Source organism: Tachypleus tridentatus, chromosome 12 (genome assembly GCF_004210375.1).
Source record: "Tachypleus tridentatus isolate NWPU-2018 chromosome 12, ASM421037v1, whole genome shotgun sequence".
NCBI classification, from domain to species: Eukaryota; Metazoa; Arthropoda; class Merostomata; order Xiphosura; family Limulidae; genus Tachypleus; species Tachypleus tridentatus.
Genome location: NC_134836.1, coordinates 87,814,750 through 87,828,505, shown reverse-complemented (window position 1 = coordinate 87,828,505; position 13,756 = coordinate 87,814,750). Strand labels below are relative to the sequence as shown.

The 13,756-nt window shown below is 32.3% G+C and overlaps 1 pseudogene; it reads left to right on the top strand.

Annotated features, from left to right (window-relative positions):
- Positions 1–2,951: 2,951 nt before the first annotated feature.
- On the top strand, positions 2,952–13,360 carry LOC143235489 (helix-loop-helix protein 13-like; annotated as a pseudogene).
- Positions 13,361–13,756: the final 396 nt, after the last annotated feature.

Sequence of the window (13,756 nt, the reverse complement as noted above, 5' to 3'; positions counted from 1 at the left end):
AACCTGTTATGTTTTCTAAACAAACAATGGTGACATAACTGCATCAAAAATCTGACACAAGTCGAACTTTACAGAAAATATGATATTAAGGCCCATATTTAGATCGTGATTATAAATACCAAAGAAATGAATTGATTTCAAGGTTTAAGCATGTAACTTTATCTAAACCTGATGTGTGAGTCAACTGTTTCATTAAACGTTCTATATATTGATGCCATCTGATAGTGAAATTTTAATTTAATACGGTACTGTCTACATCTTTAAACATATATATATAGATGTTAGTTCTTTTTGCATATTATGACTCTTATCTACTTGCATCTGGTTGTTTTTGTGGTAAATATAATATTATTTTTAGTTACTCAGGCTTTCTCGAACACTAAATGATAGTACAGGTAGCGACACTTAAAAATTAGACGCGTTAAGGTGCTTTCAGTGTTACAACGTGACTTTTCGGTCTGTGTCAGTACAAGGCAACTGAAATCTATATTTTGTGTACAAAGCTGTATTTCAAATGTTATAAATATGTGAAACCTCTTGTTGTAGAAGACAACTCTCTTAAATGCGTTCATCTTTGGCTACCTCTTATTTATTTATTCAGTGTTTGCAGTTGTCCTTATTACCATTTTAATAGTTACGGTTCTATAATTTCTTCAGTGAACGCATTTTACTCCCATTTATCTATTGTATAGTTAAGATCTTTTGACTAAAGGTAATCTAGATCAATCTCTATTTACCTTGAACTTTCTCATCATATTGTCATATGGTAATACTGTTTTATTACCGAATACAAAGACTAATATTTAACGTCCTATTGCTCGGATTTTGTACAATTCAGAGATGTGCTCAACGGTATATTTTAATAACCTACAACATTCAATAGTTGCGTTTCACATTTTCTATTAGTCTTGCTAAGCAAGTAAATAACTGCAAATATAGTATTCGAAACACGTAAATAATATTCAGCCTTTGTTTACATATTAATCAGTGTCAAATTATAACAAAAAAAAAGAAAGCGGATGCATTATTGATCAACTGTCAGTTATTACGCCTGATGTTGTTATTGTTGTTGTTGATGATTTTAGACACAGTAATTGATTTATTGGATTATTTAAAAACAAAGCTTGGAAATATTATTTTCTTCAAATTCTCAAATACATATGTAATGAATTAAATATTGTATATTTATTTTAATATCTATGTTTGTTTCAGTTTAATATATATTTAGAAATGTATTAACATATACTATTAAATGTGTACTGCGAAAATTCCGCCTGTTCTCTAAATTTGTAGAAGATTCTCCAGTGTACGAATCAACGATATTTGGCACTGTTGCTAACTGAACTTTCGAGAACCTCGCCTAATGATTATAAAAGGTATCCATCGCAACCAGCGTAGAGACAGTTTAATATTGTTGGTTTGCTACAGTTGATATACTATAATCCCCGTGAGCTATAATTGTGATTAACACTTATTAATCGGGAAAGTGCAAATACCTGATCACGAACGTTTACGGATTTTGAACATTACAACCTGCTTACGTTCAGTGAAATAACAAGGGCGTTACGTGTCTTTGTACGCAAAAAAACTCTTGTGTGAACAGCGAGAGATAGCTTATGGGTTAAGTCAACTGCACTGGTATCAACATAGAACTAATTCGTTCGTCGTAAACCATTGATAAAATATTCAGTTCCAAACCAGAGAGAAGACTCAGTATCGTTTGTTTGTAAAACTTTTGTATATAAATCATCATTTGTTACAACCATTACTATAAATTTTATTGTTGCTTTATATTAAAATACATTTCTGTTAAAAAAAAAAAAAAAAGGAAACTGTGTGTATCAATCTTGTTGGAAAATATTATAAATTTAATACACATTTGTATTAAATTAACTTATAAATGAAAAATTAAACTTTCCAGCTATTTCGAATTGCAATACGTAACATATGTTACACAATAACTTCGAGACTCGTCCGAGATCAGTTATAATACGTAACATAAACTGGCGCATTTAACAATATAAGTTCCACACATTTATAAATATAAGTTCAACTTATACAAACACAGATATTAAAATAAATATAAAATATTAAATACGATATACATACCAGAGAAGTGATGTATTGTAATGCTATTTTGATAATGGTACTCATATCTATGGTTCTAATTCAAAATATACTACTGTTCTGTGTAGGTGCTTGTAGGTCCATAAGTTTTGGTATGACACTCTATGTATACGAATACCATGTGTTGCCCCTAATTAAGCTTAACGACAGCAATAGTAATACACCATATAATTCACTTTTATTACCTTAATTTTGATTTGAGAAAAATAGAAGAAAAAGAAAAGTACACATTTATTAACATTGAAATTAACTTATCACATGTGAAAATTGAATCAGGAACTGCGCAAACACAATAAACAACACCCTGTTTACGGATAGCAATGCCTACAGGGGCGTTAATTATGGGCAATATGGTATATACAAAGTCCACTTTGTATTGCCTTAAACAGAAACTTTTTTATGCCCCGAAACATTCAAATGTGTCTTAAAGGGTTTTATAGACACCACTTAGCTTATGTCATAATCGTTTTAAAACTTGCCGCCACGTGCGTTTCCCGCAGAATCATAAGAATACAGCAGGTTGCTAAGCTCCAAAGAAGTAACTATGACATTTTGTTTTTCCAAGTGAGCTTACAATGTTTTTTCAGCAAAGTAACAACTTTGGTTCATTAGAACTGGAAAAATCGAAGGTTGGCGCTGATTGGATAAAGTCGTTTGTTGCGCCCGAAGGGATTTAAGAGTTTTGAAAGAAATGGTCGATGAAAATGTTGATTACATCCCAGTGAATGCTGGAGTTGGATTGGTTCAGGTGGATTTGACAAGTCAGATACAGCTTCTATAAATGAGTAATATCAAGGCACAAGAATTCCTGCCTGGAACCCGGTTTCTGTCAAGTGCAGCCCTTCGCCTGAGTCCCCTGTCTCTTGTTCTAAGTTTACAGGAATCGGCTTGAGTTGATAGAAAGTCCTAGTTAGTGTTTGCGTTCCCAGCGGCCTAGTGCACTATCGGGTATATTACCTCCCATTTTCATAATTTCTTCTCTAAAATACATTTCTTCTCTTGCCGAGGGCCATCAAAGCGACTAAGAGAAAAATATAAAAGCGATACTAATAAGCTGTACGTGATGTCGGCATCAGGACTCACTTACGGTTACACGGGCGTAACCAACGACGATTTCCCGCCTTCAGAGTTTGGTTATTTGGACCTAATATCCTCACAATCCTACGGCAATCAGTGTCAGACACCCCAGAATACAGTCGACTTATCATCTCACCCCGATCCTTATCCAGCTGAACGCGTGCTTTCCATAGCTACCATGCCGCCCCATCCTTGCCGCTATGAAGATTCTTCCTATACGAGAGATAGCCCTCTTAAAGCCGCTCCTGCTCCTCGGGATATTGGAGATCGACCTTCATGTGAATACGAGTCCCAAGGTTTGACTTCTCTACAACACTCACCGTGTATGACAGGTGAGACATTTACACATTGTAAAAGTATTTTAGTATTTGGAAAAATAATCCTTCATGTGACAAATAGTAGTTAAATACATAATACCATATGAAGTAATCTAAAACTAACTTTGAATCCACTATTACAAATAATAACAAAAAGAGACTTATATGGACACCTAAAATTGTCGAGATGTTGTTGTTCAGTGATAGTGAACTTATACTTTATTTTACAAGAATAATTTTATTTTCTGTATGTTTTGCTAAACTATAATGAATTATAAAAAGTGAGATCGTTTTCGCAAAGTAGTTCTATTTTAAATATCTTCTGTGCCTTCCTTAATTGTATAGATGTTCCACATTAAGATTATCTCAAGATTAGTCCTGGAGGTATTTCTGTATATCCCGCACTTATGTTTTAATTTCGTTAAAATATTTCTTGACATATCGAAAGTTTTCTCTTAGGTTTGGGTGATTAAGGCTGTGACAGGTTTATTTGAAATTTTTAGGAACTATTAGGTCTATTTTCTAGAAAAATTAGATAACTGATTACAAATGAAAATTTTCTTTTCGAATTACTTATTATTAGGTAAACTTTCATCAAACACTGGGTATCAAAAGATACCAGTTACACACTTGCAAAATCTTCATAATTATTTTTCATTAAGTTTCTATCTATTATATATATATATAATTCTATAATTATATATATCATAATTTTATAAGACACACCTTTTTTACCTAAATAATTTCTTGACATTTAAAACAATATCTTTGTTGATTGTTTGGAATTAAGCACAAATTTACACTATGGACTATCTGTGCTCTGCTCACTACAGGTATCAAAACCCGATTTTTAGCGGTGTGAGTCCGCAGACATACCGCTGAGACATTGGGGAGCCGATTTCTTCACTACTAATGAAATACATATTTTAAACTCTGTCAACTTTGAGCCTTTGTCATGTTTTTACCAAATGTAACACAGGAGCTGCCAGGAAGAGATGTTGACAACGCTAATGCTTGAACACAAATGACTAAATTTCGTTACATGTTTACCGATTAACACTTCGTTTCAGTATGGTCTTATACTTTTGACCAGCTAGTATTTAGGCTAATTTCATAGTGTTCACATTTTCCCTGTTAAATGCTAAAAAAAAATTTTATTTTCCCTTTTTTACATTTTCATCTTTCGAAGCTCTACTCAAATAAGTGGTTGAGTCTAACAACGCAAAATGCATATTTTTTTATGTTCATTGGCCTTCAAATTTTGGTCGGCAGTGTACTTCAATAAACTCTACTCTGTCATGTAATTCTATGATGATAGCTCATGTATGAACTAAAATTTTAATAAAATCATTTTTCTCATGAATGGTGAACATTATTAAATGTCAAATATGAGTATATTGTTGTAGAACTGTCAGACAATTCCAGAAAAGGCTGGAGGCCCAATAGTCTTCCGCAAGAACTAGCAATTATACCAGCCGTGAATGTAGATATTTCTACTATTTATATTAATATAATGAGTGGGGTTGGAATGTTATTATTACTCACTCTTCTAATTCTTGAAAATCTCCGAGGAATTAATATAGAATGTAGTGCTTACAAACATAATAGGCCTAATATTAATGTCTTATGACAAGCATAATTAATTATAATCACGCTTCGCCATTTTGTAAAAGATATTCACACCATAACAACTGTTGTTGTAATAAATGACTTGTATAAGTGCTCTTCCGACCTCCAGTGCGATTGTTGATTTCCAGTTGGTCAGGAGAGCTCCGGACAGAACGAAACGAGATGTCGGTAATGGATATGACGAATGTAGTGTAATTAGAATACTATTATTGTACACTTCTCTAATTCTTGGATATTTCTAAGGGGTTAGCGATAGAATGTAGCGTTAGAAAATATAACATGCCAAGTATTAATGTATTATAGCAAACGTCATTAATTTGGCATTATGTTTAAACATATTTTCATATAGTTAGGTGGCACATGTAAAGCATTATGTTTCGTAACCACAACAATTCTTTCGTTTAGTGAACACTGTAGGAATGGTTAAAATAGTAACAATTTATTCTATTTTTAATATTGTTAACATTATAATATTTCAACTTATTGCAAGTCTTCAATCTATTTAAGTATTTAAATACCACAAATACAAGTGTATTATAAAATCCACGTTATCAAAAACTGTTACTTCGTCCTCTTTCTTTAAACAATTATTTTAATTAAAGAAACATTTTCAATTCAGTGCTATTTTTCACAAATTTAGTATCTACTGTTAGAGCTCTTGGAAGAATAACTTTCGATTTTGATTTCTGTTTTCCTTTAAATTGCTTTTTATATTTCATGGATTTAAATCCTTATTTCTTTGGGAGTGAATAACGGCCAAAGTGTTTGTTATAAGTCTATTACAAGTGTAAAAGGTATGTAAATACTTAAATTATATATAATTATTACGAATCTGTGAGTTTAGAGGTTCATAAGTGTAACTCTCTATGCTATATTATCTCTTATTACTTCTTACATATTTAGCATTCTCTCCTTAATTTCTCTATTGTTTGCTACCAGATCGGGATCTCTTTAAACATTTTTCCATGAATCTGTGTACTTCTGTTATTATGAGTTTCCACATTTCATATATCTGCCGGTGTATCTTCTTCGTACGGTCGTTAGACTGTTGCCAAGTGGTAACTCTTTTGATTGCATAATATTTCACTATTTTGTTGTAGTCTCAGTTTCTATACCTACATCTAATCTTTTGAGAGCATAAAAACTTCCAGTATACAACTAAACCATCAACAATCTCAATATCATCTGACTGTTAATGGAAACAATTCAACTTCACAGTCCATTTCCTTGTCCTTTGTTTTCTATTTAAATTGAAAAACTTTGAAATTATTTTGTTAAGTTTCTATTTCTAATTAATTGCCGAAATTCTGCCCATAAATGCATAGAATCGTCAAAAGACTCATGGAACCCTTTGACTTAATAAATAGACAATTACTTCATAGAAGTTTTGTAGACCTGAAATTTCATTATTAAGCACGTTTTATTTTACCTGTTACAAATGCAGAAAAATACTGAAATAATGTGTTATTGGCAGTTTTTTTCATGTAGTACATAATATTTGCAACCTATTATCTTTGTGTGTTAAAATTTAAACGACAGTATTCAAGATAAGTCTACACTGGCCATGGATAAATTCTTGCGTTTAACTGCAATTGTTCACACGACTTTTAAGCCGATTACACTCTTCTTTAAACTGTGTAATTTAGTTGTATATCACTAAACACTTGTGTTAATACAACATAAGACCATCTTGACACTTGTACGTTTTTAGCAAATCAGAAGGTTTGTGTGTTAAAATATAATGTTTTCCGGTTACCAATTAATTTCATCAATAAACGGTAATGTGACATGCATTTTTCATTTCCCTCATAGAAAACAATTAATATTTACCTTCCACATATATGTATTGTGAGAAAGTGAATTATATTTCTATTTTGTTACGGTTTTATTCTCCGCTCATGGAGTATTCCTTCTCTCATTTAGTTTACTTTTGAATTTTGAGTTACGTTAAAACTCATCTTCAAGATGATCGGGCGTGGCCAGTGGTTAAAGTACTCGACTCGTAATCCGATGGTCGCGGATTCGAATCTCCGTCATTCAAAACATGCTCGCCCTTTCAGCCGTTGGGGTGTTATAATGTTACGGCCAACCCTACTATTCGTTGGTAAAAGAGTAACCCAAGAGTTGGTGGTGGGTAGTGATGACTAGCTGCCTTCCCTCTAGTCTTACAAAGCTAAATTAGGGACAGCTAGCGCAGACAGTCTTCATGTACCTTTGCGCGAAATTCAAACCAATCAAGATGTCAAGTTAGTTTTGGACACATATATTTGAAACTGACACCAACTTCCTCTGGCGGTGATGGACTGTTATTAGTGATGTTGTGAAATATCGCTTTATCTATTTAAATAATTATCATAAATATTGACATTTATATTGTACCGTTCATTAACGTTGGTATCGAGTCCTAGCTCGGTACTTCTTTATTAACCGAGTTTTAGTATTTGATTAACTTTGTATTCCATTTGTCTAAAACTTTCATTTTGATCTTTGTGGGTTCCAAAATTTAATAAATTCATTTTGTTGTTGTTGTTCGACTCAGGTCGGAGCGACTGTTTGTAGTCCGTTATTAAAAAGATTAATAATAAATATATAATTACAAAATAAGAGCTTATAATGTCATTTGTAAGTGAGCAAAGTTGTCAACATTGAAGTGAAAATATTTAAAACGTAATCCAAAAACACGTAAAGACAAAAAATAAAAGTAATTATGAAAGAAATGCGTTGTTTTTATGAAAAGGATTATTGAGTAAGCGTAATATTTTACATTATCTTGAGGTATTATATATCTATTACTTTGAATTTTAGAATGTTACTTTAAAAGGAAAAAGGAATTATTCTCATACGAAAATAATTTTCAGCATGAATAAAACGAAAAAGTATGCAATAACGAGTCTTCAGCACAAATTATTGAACGGGACGGAAAAAGAACTCCGCCTACAATGCGCAGAAAACAAAGTAATTCGTTCATTGGCTAGTACTGTGATAATCCACGCCTTCTACTAAATATAATAAAAAAAACATGGTTGCCATGACGTTTACATGATATAAGTCCATCAAAACTTTTATTTCGAGCTATTTATTTTACACAAATCTAAGTTTCATAACCTAGTGTTATTTGTAGTACATATTTTTCTGAAAACTAGTAAATACGACAATTTTTTCAGAAAATCATTAATTTTATTTCATTTTAAATTATACATTCCAATAGTGGATATTGAATTCCATAAAATGCCCCAACTTAAACAACGAAAAAACGATAAATTTTCATTAAACTATATACATATACCAAGTGAGAGAGAGACTAAAAGTAGGGAGAGAGACATTAGGTATACATATAGTTTATTACGATTTGTTTGTTTGTAATTAAGAACAAAACTACACGGGTGTCAAAACCCAATTTCTAGCAATATAAGTCTGCAGTTGAAGATGAGTTTTTGCTGAGAAATTATATTCAATGAAGTAAAGATAACGTAATAAGAAAAATTATATCCTGGTGATTCTTCTATTTTTTTACAACTTTGTACAGTCTATTAAACTACACTTTTCATACCACTGATATAAGGAATCAACGCGTAGATGTTACAATCACTGGTGTTGCTTTCTTAAACCACAAAACAGAATGATCTTATGAATGCTGTACACAACAAAAACAAAAATAATTAATAGTCTGTTTAGAACATATTATGATTGCCTATATTCTCAAGAACAAACAAATTTTGAAGCTTTTGTTTATTATTAACGTTTAATTTGCAAAAAACCTAGTAAATCTTCGAAGCTTTTGGGGTAAAGCTTGTTTGTCTTTTAAATTTAGCGCAAAGCTACTCCAGGGTTAACTGTGCTAGCCGTCCCTAATTTAGCAGTGTAAGACTAGAAGGAAGGCAGCTAGTCATCACCACCCACCGCCAACTCTTGGGCTACTCTTTTCCCAACGAATAGTGGGATTGGCCGTTACATTATAACGCCCTCACGGCAGAAAGGGCGATCATGTTTGGTGCGACGAGGATTCGAGCCCGCGACCCTCAGATTACGAGTCAAACGCCTTAACCCACTTGGCCATGCCGGGCCGGGGTAAAGCAAAATTAAGGATTATAAACGAAAAACTGAATAGACCTGTTTGTATCCGCAGAAGTATTTTAAGTCACAATTTCTTGAGTATAAATATCATGTTACATCCATGAGACTTACTCCATGTTAAAACCTTATACATGTTCAGAATCACTACATATATTGGGAATAATGTTGATATTCACGAAATAAATGTTATGTGACGTATTGTACGCTTGGCACATTTTCTTACAATTAATTTTGTGTTAGTTACATAATATTTCTTTATATTATTAGTTATAAAATGTATATTTTAGATACGATATAATGTGTTTTTATAATTACGTAATTTGAAAGCGCTATGTTTGTTTTTTTGAGATATTACGGATATTAAACCGCAACGCAGCCTTTTTGTTGTCATGGTCAGTGCTTTTCAGTCCACTCAACTTATGTTGCTGGCAATCATACTAAGCGAAATACATTATTTTCGTTAGTTACATAAAAAACTTAAGCTATAGCAGCCTTTTCTTAGGTGTTAGATATTATAATTTATCCTGGACGAGCCTCCGGTTTATTATGTTACGAACTACGATTTCAAATAGTCGGGGATTTTAATTTTAATTTACAAGTTAATTGGATGTTGATATATATTTAATTTATGACATTTGCCAACAAGATTGATGCTCAAGGTTTCTTTCTTAACACAAATATATTTTAATATACAAACAATAATGCAATTTATAATAACGGTTATTACAAATAATGATTTATATACACAAATTTTTCAAACAATACTGAGTTTTTTTTTTCTGGTCTGGAACTGAATATTTTATCAATGGTTCGCGATGAGAGAATTACTTTTGAGTTAATATCAGTACGGTTCTCTCAACGGATAGCTAGCTAGCTATCTATTCTTGGCTGGCCTCACGCCGTTTAAAAGCTTATCTTTCTCCGACGAAGATATCTAATGTTTTTGTAGAAATACCAACATCCAAAGTTAATTCACTGAAATTAAACGATTTATAATATTTGAAATCTATAAACGTTCCTGGTCAAGTATTTGTATTTTCCCGATTAATAAGCGTCAACCACAGTTATAGCCTCCAAGGTTTAAACATACTAACCGTAGCAAACTAACAATATGTATATATATAAACTGTCTCTTGGCTCTTGGATTTATAAACTTCATGTAAGGTCCTCAAAAGTTTAGTTGCTAATAATACTGCAGTCACTAGTATTTTACATACACACATAGTACTTTGTTAATTATTACACTCGAGAATTTTCTACAGATTTAGAGAACAGATGGGAATTTCGTAACACACATGTAATAAATACTATATGGTACATGAATTTCTAAATATTTATTTAACTAAAACATCGATATTAAAATAAATACATAAGAGTAAATCTGTTACACAAGCTAATTATGTAACCCATAAACCTTTTATTTTGTTTACAGTAAATGTGCTTCTTTTGGTGAATTAAGCGTTTATGAACTTAAATACTCCCACTTGACTTATTATATACACGTTTGTGACGATTTAAATTTGGTAGTCGTTATGATATGGTTAGGTACATCAAAAGAGGTAATTTTATAAATATGTTTTGCCTCTTGTTTTTTAATGGTGTTGCAATTCAGAAAAGTAGTTTTAACTATGAGATAGATCTGTATTTGGGCCCGGCATGGCCAAGCGTGTTAAGGCGTTCGACTTGTAATCCGAGGGTCGCGAGTTCGAATCCCGGTCGTACCAAACATGCTCGCCCTTTCAGCCGTGGGAGCGTTATAATGTGACGGTCAATCCCATATTCGTTGGTAAAAGAGTAGCCCAAGAGTTGACGGTGGGTGGTGATGACTGGCTGCCTTCCCTCTAGTCTTACACTGCTAAATTAGGGACGGCTAGGACAGATAGCCCTCGAGTATAGGTGTGCGCGAAATTCAAAACAAACAAACAAACAAACAAGATCTATGTTTTGTGTTGTTCCGTTTCTGATTTTATCATGTCCATAATTCCTTGTCGTTATAGGCACATTTTATTCTCAGAAAGGAAGAGTATTCAAAAAGTTATTCTGGACCGATATACAATTTAGATACAATTTACTGAATAGTCAAATAATGCAAGTACTTTTGTAAATTGATTTAATTTGACCCTAGTTATTTACCTAAACGTTAATTCTACGCATACTTTAAAGGTTAATCCATTGGGAAATGGTATACGGTGCAAAGCAATTATAAATGAATGCCTTTCCTTATAAGGCAGGATTTTAGTTTCAGTTCTAATAAAATACTTCATTTATATTGATTTTCTAGGGCAAAAGAGACAACCATATTATTTAGACAGTTGTGATAACTAATATTTTAAAACACTTCACAATAAATAACAATAATAACTATATCTTTTTATTTTCTGAGGGATTACCCTAGCAGAGCCATATGACTACGGCGCTATCTACTTTACGGGACCAGCAGGACCATATAAAGTCCAACGTTATGCAGCAAATGTCAGGGAAAGAAAACGCATGTTGAGTATCAACAGCGCATTTGAGGAACTTCGATATCATGTTCCTACTTTTCCTTTCGAAAAAGGCTTTCCAAAATTGATACCTTGAGATTAGCTATCTCTTACATCGCCCTCTTGCGAGAGATCCTGGTTTCAGAATATGATCCTATGACGCACATACAAAAGTGTCTGAAAGGAGAATTAAGAGGAGAAAACTCAGAAGTGTGGAATACAAGTGGTAAGTTATATTTCTACTTATAACTATTTATCCTTAGTAATTCTAAAATTCTGTCGTTCTTAGATAACTTCCGATACCTTCAACTAGTTAAAGGTTAATATTTATACATTTTGCTTTCACGTGTCCAATATTTTAACATTCATCAGAAGAACCTTTACGTAATTATAAATGTAAAGAATTAATTGTAAAAGCTTCTATGTTAAAGAATGTGGCAAATAGCCAATCAATAGATGAATAAACAAGGATGAAAAGAGTGTATTTCTCTCTTTAATCTTTTACTTGTTGTTAAGATAGATTTACCCTAATGCTGCAAAACCAGTAATATCTTTACAACATCCATAGTTTTGTACCAGGATTATGCCTGATCTAATGATGAAAACATAAACGCACGTGTACTAACTATTCATACCTAATGAACAAAGGTAAACTGACTATACAGATCAGAACTAAAAAATAACTGAAAATCATGGATGCTAATTTTATACGAAAACCCGATAAAAATAAATGCAACGTCAGAGCTCGATACACAAGGAAACTAAAACTAATAATTGAAATGCTTTCAAACTTCGATCAGATACATTTGTGCTGACAATAGTTTCGAGAGTAACTTTAACAATATCGCAAGAGATATGGTTTGACAGGCTTAGATTTTCATAGATTAGTCCAAAATCCACATTTTAAGCTATTAATTCAAAAAATTAACAAATCTAAAGTAATAATGTTCGAAAACCTTTAAATACTATAACTAATAACGTTAATCAAACTAAGTCTATAATTTATATAAAGTTGAATATATATAATTTTATGGCTTAGGTCCATTATCGTAAAACTTCAAAATATTCATAAACTATGTCAGAAATAAGTATATTTATAGTATATTATAAATTAATTTAATCCTGTTTAATGTTGAAATGTGAAGAAAGTCGGTATTAAAACACTAACTGTAGTGTATTCGTTCAACTAACAGTTTTTGAAACAGCGTGAACAAAAGACTTCGGAAAAATACTCAATATTTCTACTTAATTAATATTTATATTTTGTTTGTTCTGAATAGACCTGACAGCAAGACTTTGTTGGATCAACTGGGAAAACTTGGGAGTTAATCCTAATTATCGAAGTGTACTTACCACTCAGTCTATGACAGCAGATTCATTGTCTTGTTGCAATAGCACATGACGTCGTGCTGATGTCACTTATTTGTTAGCGTGCAATAATATTATTATTTCGCTTTGACGTTTTGGCATACCAAGTTTACAAAAAATATAGAATTAGAACGAGTATAACATTAGTGGTAAAATATAGTACAAGCTTTAGTTATAAAAAGTATTTACAATTGTCTAAATATTTTTAACGTTTAACAAGATTTGTCAGTTCTAGTTAATCAAATGTTATCGTTTGCTGTTGTTCTTTCAATAATGTGTATCAAAAAAGTAAAATAACCTATCAATAAAAAGAAATAAAATGTGTAATTTTTCACCTACGTTTATTTTGTTTGTATCAATAAAGAATGATGCTAGAAAACTAGTTACGTAAGACTTTAGTAAACATATATTCCTATTTACAGTATTTTTGAGGTCCGGCATGGCTAGTTGGTTAAGGCATTCGACTCGTAATCCAAGGGTCTCGGGTTCGATTCCATGTCACACTATACATGCTCGCCCTTTCAGCCGTGGGGGCGTTATAATGTACGGCCAATCCCACCATTAGTTGGTAAAAGAGTAACCCAAGAGTTGGCGGTGGGTGGTGATGACTAGCTACCTTCCCTCTAGTCTTACACTGCTAAATTAGGGACGGCTAGTGCAGATATCCCTAGAGTAGCTTTA